Source organism: Bufo gargarizans, chromosome 7 (genome assembly GCF_014858855.1).
Source record: "Bufo gargarizans isolate SCDJY-AF-19 chromosome 7, ASM1485885v1, whole genome shotgun sequence".
Taxonomy (NCBI): domain Eukaryota; kingdom Metazoa; phylum Chordata; class Amphibia; order Anura; family Bufonidae; genus Bufo; species Bufo gargarizans.
In genome coordinates this window covers 54,824,151-54,836,867 of record NC_058086.1, presented here as the reverse complement: position 1 = coordinate 54,836,867, position 12,717 = coordinate 54,824,151, and positions in this window count along the sequence as shown.

Below are 12,717 nucleotides of genomic sequence, written 5' to 3'. Positions count from 1 at the left end.
AGAAAAAGTATGTGAACCCTTTGGAATGATATGGATTTCTGCACAAATTGGTCATAAAATGTGATCTGATCTTCATCTAAGTCACAACAATAGACAATCACAGTCTGCTTAACCTAATAACACACAAAGAATTAAATGTTACCATGTTTTTATTGAACACACCATGTAAACATTCACAGTGCAGGTGGAAAAAGTATGTGAACCCTTGGATTTAATAACTGGTTGAACTCTCCTTTGGCAGCAATAACTTCAACCAAACGTTTCCTGTAGTTGCAGATCAGACGTGCACAACGGTCAGGAGTAATTCTTGACCCTTCCTCTTTACAGAACTGTTTCAGTTCAGCAATATTCTTGGGATGTCTGGTGTGAATCGCTTTCTTGAGGTCATGCCACAGCATCTCAATCGGGTTGAGGTCAGGACTCTGACTGGGCCACTCCAGAAGGCGTATTTTCTTCTGTTTAAGCCATTCTGTTGTTGATTTACTTCTATGCTTTGGGTCGTTGTCCTGTTGCAACACCCATCTTCTGTTGAGCTTCAGCTGGTGGACAGATGGCCTTAAGTTCTCCTGCAAAATGTCTTGATAAACTTGGGAATTCATTTTTCCTTCGATGATAGCAATCCGTCCAGGCCCTGACGCAGCAAAGCAGCCCCAAACCATGATGCCCCCACCACCATACTTCACAGTTGGGATGAGGTTTTGATGTCGGTGTACTGTGCCTCTTTTTCTCCACACATAGTGTTGTGTTTCTTCCAAACAACTCAACTTTGGTTTCATCTGTCCACAGAATATTTTGCCAGTACTGCTGTGGAACATCCAGGTGCTCTTGTGCAAACTGTAAATGTACAGCAATGTTTTTTTGGACAGCAGTGGCTTCCTCTGTGGTATCCTCCCATGAAATCCATTCTTGTTTAGTGTTTTACGTATCGTAGATTCGCTAACAGGGATGTTAGCATATGCCAGAGACTTTTGTAAGTCTTTAGCTGACACTCTAGGATTCTTCTTCACCTCATTGAGCAGTCTGCGCTGTGCTCTTGCAGTCATCTTTACAGGACGGCCACTCCTAGGGAGAGTAGCAGCAGTGCTGAACTTTCTCCATTTATAGACAATTTGTCTTACCGTGGACTGATGAACAGCAAGGCTTTTGGAGATACTTTTATAACCTTTTCCAGCTTTATGCAAGTCAACAATTCTTAATCGTAGGTCTTCTGAGAGCTCTTTTGTGCGAGGCATCATTCACATCAGGCAATGCTTCTTGTGAAAAGCAAACCCAGAACTGGTGTGTGTTTTTTATAGGGCAGGGCAGCTGTAACCAACACCTCCAATCTCATCTCATGGATTAACTCCAGTTGGCTGACACCTCACTCCAATTAGCTCTTAGAGATGTCATTAGTCTAGGGGTTCACATACTTTCTCCACCTGCACTGTAAATGTTTACATGGTGTGTTCAATAAAAACATGGCAACATTTAATTCTTTGTGTGTTTTTTTAGGTTAAGCAGACTGTGATTGTCTATTGTTGTGACTTAGATGAAGATCAGATCACATTTTATGACCAATTTGTGCAGAAATCTATATCATTCCAAAGGGTTCACATACTTTTTCTTGCAACTGTATATAAAGCAGTGTTGTCCGTGATCAAAACAATTCATCATATTGTTAAAAAACAATATTAAATTCATACTTGTGCTTAATAGATTATCAGGTGACGTTAATGAGTGTAATAATGTGCAGGTGAGCTTAAAATCCTAATGAACAAAATGCTCACACAAATAGTTTGTACCGGCTGGGATCCCTCTACTCCATGAGGTTTTTCGGCGTGGCAAGCGCTTTACTGCGCAATGCGCGTCTCCACTTTCGTTCACAATAAAACGTATGTGAGACGCACATGTAACCTCTCACTACCTCCTTTGTGAAGCGCACACTTGATCCCCAGGTCCCGGTCACGTGATGCGGTCCACAGGCTGCGCACTTACAAAGGAGTATTCAAACATATAATGGATGATAACACCACTTTTAGTTGATACTTATATAAATTAATTTAAATGTATATCAAATGCATTATGGGAGCTCGCTCCTCTCTTCCTGACGGTCAAACACTCAATTATAAAAAATAAAAAAAATGGAATTGTATTAAATTACACTGTTTAATGAGCTATCAGCAATCACCCATTGTGTTCTATATGTATTAAAAGAAGTATATATGGGTGAACATGGAGCCTTACACATCTTGCCACAATTTCTCATGTGATCGGAGTGTGTCCGGAGGCAGCACAAAATGCCTCCATATCTGAGCCCAGACACGGAATCAGGTTACGTGTGTCAAACTTCCAAAAATCACTGTTAGGCCTCATGCACACGACCGTTTTTTTTCACGGTCCGCAAAAACGGGGTCCGTGGGTCCGTGATCCGTGACCGTTTTTTCGTCCGTGGGTCTTCCTTGATTTTTGGAGGATCCACGGACATGAAAAAAAAGTCGTTTTGGCGTCCGCCTGGCCGTGCGGAGCCAAACGGATCCGTCCTGAATTACAATGCAAGTCAATGGGGACGGATCCGTTTGAAGTTGACACTATATGGTGCAATTGCAAACGGATCCGTCCCCATTGACTTTCAATGTAAAGTCAGGAGTCCCTTTACTTTCACACTTGTGTTCATAATGCAGACGGTGGCTCCGTTCAGAGCGGATCCGTCTGCATTATATTGTTAAAACATTTCTAACTGTGAAAGTAGCCTCAGACGGATCCGTCCAGACTTTACATTGAAAGTCAATGGGGGACGGATCCGTTTGAAAATTGAGCCACAGTGTGTCATCTTCAAACGGATCCGTCCCAATTGACTTACATTATAAGTCTGGACGGATCCGCACGCCTCCGCACGGCCAGGCGGACACCCGAACATAACTTGAAGCGTCCCCATCACCATGGGAACGCCTCTACGTTAGAATATACTGTCGGATATGAGCTACTTCGTGAAACTCATTTCCGACAGTATATTCTAACACCGAGGCGTTCCCATGGTGATGGGGACGCTTCAGGTTAGAATACACTGCAAACTTGGTACAAGACTGCCCCCTGCTGCCTGGCACCACCCGATCTCTTACAGGGGGATATGATAGCACAATTAACCTCTTCAGGTGCGGCACCTAAAGGGGTTAATTGTACTATCATATTCTCCTGTAAGAGATCAGGGCTGCCAGGCAGCAGGGGGCAGACCCCCCCCTCCCCAGTTTGAATATCGTTGGTGGCACAGTGTGTGCCCATCGCCCCCCCCCTTCCTCCCTCTATAGTTAAAAATCGTTGGTGGCACAGTGTGTGCCCATCGCCCCCCCCCTTCCTCCCTCTATAGTTAAAAATCGTTGGTGGCACAGTGTGTGCCCATCGCCCCCCCCTTCCTCCCTCTATAGTTAAAAATCGTTGGTGGCACAGTGTGTGCCCATCGCCCCCCCCCCCCTTCCTCCCTCTATAGTTAACAGTGTGCGCCCACCATCGCCCCCCTCCATCTTCCCCCCCCCCCCCCATCATTGGTGGCAGCGGAGTTCCGATCGGAGTCCCAGTTTAATCGCTGGGGCTCCGATCGGTAACCATGGCAACCAGGAAGCTACTGCATCCCTGGTTGCCATGGTTACTTAGCAATAGTACAATTGTAGAAGATTCATACTTACCTGCCTGCTGCTGCGATGTCTGTGACCGGCCGGGAGCTCCACCTACTGGTAAGTGAAAGGTCTGTGCGGTGCATTGCTAAAGAACTGTCACTTACCAGTAGGAGGAGCTCCCGGCCGGTCACAGACATCGCAGCAGCAAGCAGGTAAGTATGATTTTTAACTATAGAGGGAGGAAGGGGGGGGGGGCGATGGGCACACACTGTGCCACCAACGATTTTTAACTATAGAGGGAGGAAGGGGGGGGGGGCATGGGCACACACTGTGCCACCAACGATTTTTAACTATAGAGGGAGGAAGGGGGGGGGGCGATGGGCACACACTGTGCCACCAACGATTTTTAACTATAGAGGGAGGAAGGGGGGGCGATGGGCACACACTGTGCCACCAACGATTTTTAACTATAGAGGGAGGAAGGGGGGGGCGATGGGCACACACTGTGCCACCAACGATATTCAAACTGGGGAGGGGGGGGGTCTGCCCCCTGCTGCCTGGCAGCCCTGATCTCTTACAGGAGAATATGATAGTACAATTAACCCCTTTAGGTGCCGCACCTGAAGAGGTTAATTGTGCTATCATATCCCCCTGTAAGAGATCGGGTGGTGCCAGGCAGCAGGGGGCAGTCTTGTACCAAGTTTGCAGTGTATTCTAACTAGAAGCGTCCCCATCACCATGGGAACGCTTCTGTGTTAGAATATACTGTCGGAAATGAGTTTTCACGAAGTGAAAACTTAGATCAGAAAAAGCTTTTATGCAGACGGATCTTCGGATCCGTCTGTATGAAAGCAACCTACGGCCACGGATCACGGACACGGATGCCAATCTTGTGTGCATCCGTGTTCTTTCACGGACCCATTGACTTGAATGGGTCCGTGAACCGTTGTCCGTCAAAAAAATAGGACAGGTCATATTTTTTTGACGGACAGGATACACGGATCACGGCCTCGGCTGCAAAACGGTGCATTTTCCGATTTTTCCACGGACCCATTGAAAGTCAATGGGTCCGCGAAAAAAAACGGAAAACGGCACAACGGCCACGGATGCACACAACGGTCGTGTGCATGAGGCCTTAGAATAAAGGAGTGTTCCTACGTATAGAAAGATGGAAAACATGGAAAAGTCCAAAATCTAAGAAAATGGACTAAATCCAAACATCCATTATTTAAAGGGGACGTCCCAGTATATGAAAGGTCACAAAAAAGTGTACCCTAATTTTGCTTATATAGCTCATATGAAATCCCTCATAGATGTCAATGTAAGGCCATAATATACTAGAGTGTACGACCCTGTTCGAAAGGAGAAGAAACTAGATCCCACTGTCCTCCAGAGGATATGTCCTGTATGTATCAACCTGTAAGAATAAAGGGGTCCATGCCGGTTCAAGTCTCTTCCGTGTTCACATTTTTTTTTTCTTTCTTGCAGATAATGAAAAACAAAGTAAATGATTTTATACTTTTTTATGAGAATGCACCTTATACATACACAGAAAGGTCACTTGCCAAAATCAAGGGCATAACCGAGGACGATACATTTTTATCCACAAATCCAAGGTCTGAAATCAACATTAAGACCCTTCGGTTTCAAAGTATTTAACCTTACAATCCACTCCACCTCACGTTGTTTTAAAGCCAGGGCTCTATTCCCACCCCTCCGTGAGAGCGGAATGTGATCAATAATCATACATTTAATATCCTTCTCAGTAAGTCCAAAATCCACAAAGTGTTTCGAGACGGTTAAGTCCATTCGTTTTTTGCGTATTGTATATCTGTGTTGAATGAGAAGTGTTTTTAACGCTAACGTAGTCTCTCCTACGTATATTACATGTGTGGTATCACACGTCAAATGAAATTGGATTTTATGTTTCTTCAAAGTTATCGGATGTGTAAAGACATTACCTCTGTATATATATTTACAGTTGACACAATTTAGATAAACTGGTACATGCAGACGTTGGTCCCCAGAAGAAGGTTGGGCAGACCTTTTTCAGGGCTCCAAAGACGGGATGTTACCAGTCTTTAAATTGTGTCAACTGTAAATATATATACAGAGGTAATGTCTTTACACATCCGATAACTTTGAAGAAACATATAATCAAATTTTTATTTGACGTGTGATACCACACATGTAATTTACGTGTTGTGGCGCCCATGTCAATTGTTATACGTAGGACTGACTAGGTTAGATTTAAAAACACTTCTCATTCAACACAGATATACAATACGCACAAAGCGAATGGACTTAGGCTACTTTCACACTTGCGGCAGTATGATCCAGCGGGCAGTTCAGTCGTCGGATCAGCCGATCTGCCGCTGACTGAAAGCATTTGTGAGACGGATCCGGATGCATTGCAAGGACGGATCCGTCTCTCCACTTGTCATGCGGACAGACGGATCCGTCTTGTATCTTTTTTTTAACATTTTTACCGGTCTGCGCATGCGCAGGCCGGAAGGACAGATCCGGCATTCCGGTATTTTGAATGCCGGATCCGGCACTAATACATTCCTATAGGAAAAAATGCCGGATCCGGCATTCAGGCAAGTCTTCAGTTTTTTTTGCTGGAGATAAAGCCGTAGCATGCTGCGGCTTTATCTTTTGCCTGATCAGTCAAAATGACTGAACTGAAGACGTCCTGATGCAAACTGAACGGATTCCTCTCCATTCAGAATGCATGGGGCTATACCTGATCAGTTCTTTTCCGGTATAGAGCCCCTGTGACGGAACTCTATGCCGGAAAAGAAAAACGCTTATGTGAAAGTACCCTTAAGGGCTCTTTCACACCTGCGTTCTTTTCGTCCGGCATAGAGTTCCGTCGTCGGGGCTCTATGCCGGAAGAATCCTGATCAGTTTTATCCTAATGCATTCTGAATTGAGTGAAATCCGTTCAGGATGCATCAGGATGTCTTCAGTTCCGGAACGGAACGTTTTTTGGCCGGAGAAAATACCGCAGCATGCTGCGCTTTTTGCTCCGGCCAAAAATCCTGAACACTTGCCGCAAGGCCGGATCCGGAATTAATGCCCATTGAAAGGCATTGATCCGGATCCGGCCTTAAGCTAAACGTCGTTTCGGCGCATTGCCGGATCCGACGTTTAGCTTTTTCTGAATGGTTACCATGGCTGCCAGGACGCTAAAGTCCTGGCAGCCATGGTAAAGTGTAGCGGCGAGCGGGGGAGCAGCATACTTACCGTCCGTGCGGCTCCCGGGGTGCTCCAGAGTGACGTCAGGGCGCCCCACGCACATGGATGACGTGATCGCATGGCACGTCATCCATGCGCATGGGGCGCTCTGACGTCACTCTGGAGCGCCCCGGGAGCCGCGCGGACTGTAAGTATACCGCTCCCCCGCTCCTACTATGGCAACCAAGACTTTAATAGCGTCCTGGGTGCCATAGTAACACTGAAAGCATTTTGAAGACGGATCCGTCTTCAAATGCTTTCAGTTCACTTGCGTTTTTCCGGATCCGGCGTGTAATTCCGGCAAGTGGAGTACACGCCGGATCCGGACAACGCAAGTGTGAAAGAGGCCTTACCCGTCTCAAAACACTTTGTGGATTTTGGACTTACTGAAAAGGATATTAAATGTATGATTATTGATCACGTTCCGGTCTCACGGAGGGGTGGGAATAGAGCCCTGGCTTTAAAACAACGTGAGGTGGAGTGGATTGTAAGGTTAAATACTTTGAAACCGAAGGGTCTTAATGTTGATTTCAGACCTTGGATTTGTGGATAAAAATGTATCGTCCTCGGTTATGCCCTTGATTTTGGCAAGTGACCTTTCTGTGTATGTATAAGGTCCATTCTCATAAAAAAGTATAAAATCATTTACTTTGTTTTTCATTATCTGCAAGAAAAAAAAAAAAAATGTGAACACGGAAGAGACTTGAACCGGCATGGACCCCTTTTTAATTACAGGTTGATACATACAGGACATATCCTCTGGAGGACAGTGGGATCTAGTTTCTTCTCCTTTCGAACAGGGTCGTACACTCTAGTATATTATGGCCTTACATTGACATCTATGAGGGATTTCATATGAGCTATATCAGCAAAATTAGGGTACACTTTTTTGTGACCTTTCATATACTGGGACGTCCCCTTTAAATAATGGATGTTTGGATTTAGTCCATTTTATTCGATTTTGGACTTTTCCATGTTTTCCATCTTTCTATACGTAGGAACACTCCTTTATTCTAACGGTGATTTTTGGAAGTTTGACGCACGTAACTGATTCCGTGTCTGGGCTCAGATATGGAGGCATTTTGTGCTGCCTCCGGACACACCCCGATCACATGAGAAATTGTGGCCAGATGTGTAAGGCTCCATGTTCACCCATATATACCATATTTTACTACATATAAAACACAATGGGTGATTGCTGATAGCTCATTAAATAATCCCTACAGTGTAATTTAATAAAATTCCTTTTTATTTTAACAATGAGTGTTTGACCGTCAGGAAGAGAGGAGCGAGCTCCCATAATGCATTTGATATACATTAAAATGTATTTATATAAGTATCAACTAAAAGTGGTGTTATCATCCATTATATGTTTGAATACTCCTTTGTAAGGCCCCTTTCACACGGGCGAGATTTCCGTGCGGGTGCGATGCGTGCGGTGAACGCATTGCACCCGCACTGAATCCTGACCCATTCATTTCTATGAGACTGTGCACACGAGCGGTGATTTTCACGCATCACTTGTGCGTTGCGTGAAAATCGCAGCATGCTCCTCTTTGTGCGTTTTTCACGTAACGCAGGCCCTATAGAAATGAATGGGGTTGCGTGAAAATCGCATGCATCCGCAAGCAAGTGCGGATGCGGTGCGATTTTCACGCATGGGTTCTAGGTGACAGTCTATTCACTGTATTATTTTCCCTTATAACATGGTTATAAGGGAAAATAATAGCATTCTGAATACAGAATGCTTTGTATAATAGTGCTGGAAGGGTTAAAAATAATAAAAAAGTTAACTCACCTTCTCCTCTTGTTAGCGCAGATGCCGGTCTGTTCTTTATCTGTGGGCTAAAGGACCTTTGATGACGTCAGATCACATGCTCCATCACCATGGTGATGGACCATGTGATTGGAGCATGTGATTGGAGCATGTGATCTGACGTCACCTCAGGTCATTCAGTCCACAGCTAAAGAACAGAGTGGCATCTGCGCGAACAAGAGGAGAAGGTGAGTTAACTTTTTTATTATTTTTAACCCTTCCAGCACTATTATACAAAGCATTCTGTAGTCAGAATGCTATTATTTTCCCTTATAACCATGTTATAAGGGAAAATAATACAATCTTCAGAACATCAATCCCAAGCCCGAACTTCTGTGAAGAAGTTCGGGTCTGGGTACCAAACATGCGCGATTTTTCTCACGCGAGTGCAAAACGCATGACAATGTTTTGCACTCGCGCAGAAAAATCGCGCATTTTCCCGCAACGCACCCGCCTCTTATCCGGGCAAAAAACATGACGCCCGTGTGAAAGAGGCCTAAGTGCGCAGCCTGTGGACCGCATCACGTGACCGGGACCTGGGGATCACATGTGCGCTTCACAAAGGAGGAAGTGAGAGGTCACATGTGCGTCTCACATGCGTTTTATTGTGAACGAAAGTGGGGACATGCATTGCGCGTGCGCAGTAAAGCACTTGCCACGCCAAAAAACCTCATGGAGTAGAGGGATCCCAGCCGGTACAAACTATTTGTGTGAGCATTTTTTTAAATTATGATTTTAATCTCACCTGCACATTATTACACTCATTAAGGTCACCTGATAATCTATTAAGCACAAGTATGAATTTAATATTGGTTTTTAACAATATGATGAATTGTTTTGATCACAGACAACACTGCTTTATATATATTGATTAATTTTTTTATATACACTGTATAATTATGTTATTTTGTAATGATTTGCACATAATTTCATGAATCATTGTTGTAAATTGGCTCCCCTATTTATATGCACTTTAGTTATGTATTACTGCTTGAGAAAGGTTCCAGAAAGAAGACCGAAACGTTGCTGTTTGGTGAATAAACCTTTTACTTGTTGGAGTGCCGTGGATTTTTTGCAATATCTATCGAGCCAGGTCACACATCCAAAATATGGACATAAAGGGGCACATTTATTTTGACCGGCTTTTTAGATGCCATTCTTTTTTGTTTCAATCGTTTTTATTGGTATTTCTTTCAAAGTAATACACAATACAGTAGAGTCGCAGAATAATCTGCTTTTCATCAGTTGAGTCATCAAAAGGAAAAACAACTAACTGTAAAACATAACAGTTGTCACAAATTAAAGCAATGGGTATTTTTGACATCATCCATGACTGGTGTCAATATCGCCACTTAATGCTTAATACATTACAAATAAACCTTAACACAATTGTGTTCACATCTTTATCAATGAAGCATCCACCTCTTCCAAATTGACATTCTCATAATCTACCTGTTTATTTACTCAATGGTAATGGTAATAATAATAATAATAATAACAATATTCCTTTACTGGAGGAATGAGTGTTTTTGGTGGTCCATTGCGCACCTTTTCATCTACACCTGTTGTGGTGGCAACGCCCCTCAAGTACAACTCCTGCTCTCAACTCTTAGCACAATAACTAGAAGCGATCCACGACTGCCATTGTTTCAAAAATTTTTGGAAGGATCCATTTCCTAAAGCTATGATTCTTTCGTAAGCATAGGTGGTATTGACAGCTGATATCAAGTCCGTCAACCTAGGGGATTCCTGGGATTTCCATCTTTGTAGTATCATTAGTTTAGCTAGAACACATATAACCCCTACCAATTTCCTGTACTCCCCAGGGAGATCTGTCACTCCAATTAAAAGCAGCGCAAACTGTGGTGTCCACGCTAGCCCTCCCCGGAGCAGCCTGTTCAACAGTTCCTCACATTCCTCCCAGTACCCAGAAATCAAAGGGCACTGCCAAAGAATGTGAAGAAGTGTGCCCCCCCCTCCACATCCCCTCCAACATTCACCCGATACCCCCACATACATATGACGCAATCTGTCCGGGGTGTAATACCAGTGTAGAATAGTTTTTAAAGCCGATTCCACATGGTTGGAACAGTGCAGGTGTGAATGGATCAATTTGATCGTTCTCTGCCAGTCATTTTCCGTTATAGTGATGTTCAGTGAGCTCTCCCATTTACGCATAGGGTGAGACTTCTTGAACTGTGTTGGCTGGAGCAGTGACTCATACAACAATCTGATCCCCTTGGAGTTCCCCGAGAGGTACAACATCCCTACCGGAGCACATCTCATATTCGATGGGGTCAATGATTGTATCAAGTGCCGGATTTGTAAGTACTTAAAAAAATCCGACTTGGGTATCAGCAATTGGTTCTGCAGGGCTTGGAAAGATTTCATCATCCCATTGTCAAATAGCCATTCTATACTGCTGTTGGTCTCTATATTCCATTCTGAAAGATCTACATGTGGAAGCAAAGCTCTAATGAGAGAGAATGGAACTGAGGATATTTTTGGCTTGCTCCCCTCATCATTAATGTTATGGAAATGTTTCCATGCCATCACAGAAGCCAAAATTACTGGGTTTAAGTTTTTAGGGGTCTGGATATCCCAAAAAGGCAAATACACTAAGTCTGATAAGGTGAAGGGTGCTGCTTGCGCTTGCTCCACTTGAACCCAGGGGATCTCGACTCTTCCTTTATGCCAACTCCTGAGCATGGACACTAACGTGGCAACATAATATCGTTCCATGTCTGGGACCGCCAGACCTCCCAATGCTCGGGGTCTCTGAATTATACTACTTGCTATCCTCGGCTTCTTATTTTGCCAGATATACTTAGAGAGCACTTGTTGTACCTTTCTAAAGAATTTTTTGGGCAGCAAAATTGGGACCGTGCGGTATAAATACAAGAAGCGAGGAAGTATGAACATTTTAAAAGCTGCGATCCTTCCTAACCATGATGTGTCATGTTTATGGAACTCTTCCATATCTTTGCCTACTTTTGTCAATAGTGTTTCATAGTTGAGGTCATACAGTTTTGGCATTGATGCAGACATGCTAGTGCCTAGATATTGGATACTATCTGTGCACCAATCAAAATCCCACTTTTCCTTGAAGGACCAAGTTAGAGTGTCCGGGACGCTGAGCGGCAGAGCTTGTGTTTTAGAGGAATTGAGGTGATAGTATGAAAGATTGCCATATATTTCTATTTGGGTCATAACCGCTGCCAATGACTTTTCTGGGCTAGATAGTGACAACAGTACATCATCAGCGTAAAGCGAAATCACATGCTCTTGCGCTCCAATTTTTACCCCTGAAATTAATGGGTCTAATCTAATTGCCTGGGCCAGTGGTTCCATTGCTATAATGAAAATCAGTGGAGACAATGGGCAGCCCTGTCTAGTACCATTGGTCAGCTCGAATGTTTTTGACAGTGCTCCATTAACATATACACTGGCCGTGGGATCGCTGTAAAGGGCCCCAATTGCGGACATGATGGGGCCGCTAAACCCCATAGCCGAGAGCACCGAGAAGGCAAACGACCACCTGATTCGGTCAAATGCCTTCTCGGCATCCAAGGCCAACACCAACAGGGGGCTATTCTGCTGTTTGACTTGATGGAATATGCCCAGCATTCTTCTAGTATTAAAGTAGGACTGGCGGGCTGGAACAAAACCTGTCTGGTCCTCATGTATTATGGAAGGGAGTATGTTAGCTATCCTAAGGGCCAGGAGCTTAGCATAAATTTTAACGTCCTGGTTCAGTAGTGATATGGGTCTGAAATTTTGCGGTCTGTCCGCAGGTTTGCCTGGTTTAGGTAAAGTAATAATAATTGCTTGTAAGTTTTCCTTAGGGAAATTCCCAAAGGATAAGGCGTGCTGGCAAAAATCTTTCAGGAAAGGGCTCAGTATATGCACAAACTTTTTATAGTAATGGCTTGCAAAGCCGTCTGGGCCGGGAGCTTTATCCTGGGGCAAAGACTTAATCACTTTCACAATCTCCTCCTCTGTTATTGGGGCATTAAGAACTTGGAGCTGAGTATCAGTTAAGGTAGGTAAATTCAGTGAACTAAGATATTT